The sequence below is a fragment of the Etheostoma cragini genome, chromosome 17 (assembly GCF_013103735.1).
Source record: "Etheostoma cragini isolate CJK2018 chromosome 17, CSU_Ecrag_1.0, whole genome shotgun sequence".
Classification (NCBI taxonomy): domain Eukaryota; kingdom Metazoa; phylum Chordata; class Actinopteri; order Perciformes; family Percidae; genus Etheostoma; species Etheostoma cragini.
The window spans coordinates 76,398-77,461 of record NC_048423.1 but is presented as its reverse complement, the minus strand read 5'-3'; the positions used below and the strand labels follow the sequence as shown (position 1 = coordinate 77,461).

Here is a 1,064-nt window from a genome sequence, read left to right as displayed (position 1 = left end):
GCATTCTGGGCGTGCTGGTCTTACAGGGAGGTGTGTTCAGGTGCATTCTGGGCGTGCTGGTCTTACAGGGAGGTGTGCAGGAATAAAGCTTCTAATGCCTGTACGGGACCGCTGGTCTCTCTGTGTCCCCCCCAGTGGTTCCTGATCAAGCATCAGGCCTATAAGGTCAGTCTAGCCGGGTCGCTGTTCTTCGCCGGGCTTCTGATCGGGAACGTGGTCTTCGGGCCGCTCTCGGACCGGATCGGAAGGAGGCCCGTGTACCTGACAGGTGAGGAAAACCACCACGATTAGACGGGTCCGTCTCAATGGAAGATGCAGAAACTTAAAAAAAGACGTCCATGAGGACACAAAACAGCCGATTAAACCCTTTTAAATTCTCAGGGGGCACCCTGTTCCTCCTCGTTGTCCTCATCTGTTTCCAGGGGCGATGGGATCAGATCCTTAGGGGGGGGGGGGGGGGGGGGGGGGGGGGGGGGGGGGGGTAACTAAACTGGACACTTCATTAGTCCCGGTAATAACGACCAGTTTGACACAATGTTCTATCGTTTATTATTTTAATTTACGATTTAATTTGGGTTCTAATCTGCGCCGAGAAATGACCAATTTCTTCTCTGGGGACGATCAACATTAACCCTCATGTTGTCCCCATGTTGTCCTCATGTTGCCTTGATTTTGTCCTCATGTTGTCCTCATGTTGTCTTGATGTTGTCCTCATGTTGTCCCCATGTGTTCCTCGTGTTGTCCTCATGTTGTCTTCATGTTGCCTTGATTTTTTCCTCATGTTGTCCTCATGTTGTCCCCATGTGTTCCTCGTGTTGTCTTCATGTTATTCTCATGTTGTCCCCATGTGGTCCCCATGTTGCCCTCATGTTATCTTCATGTTGTCGTCCTCATGTTGCCCTCATGTTGCCCTCATGTTGCCCTCATGTTGCCCTCATGTTATCTTCATGTTGTCGTCTTCATGTTGCCCTCATGTTGCCTTGATTTTGTCCTCATGTTGCCCTCATGTTGTCTTCATGTTGTCGTCTTCATGTTGCCCTCATGTTGCCTTGATTTTGTCCTCA

The 1,064-nt window shown here is 50.1% G+C and overlaps 1 protein-coding gene across 1 annotated transcript in view; it reads right to left on the bottom strand.

Annotated features, from left to right (window-relative positions):
- slc22a15 (solute carrier family 22 member 15) overlaps positions 1-1,064 on the bottom strand; it is a gene marked incomplete at its 5' end in the record, with an annotated part of 11,520 nt that overhangs the window by 1,335 nt on the left and 9,121 nt on the right. The window lies entirely within an intron of this gene.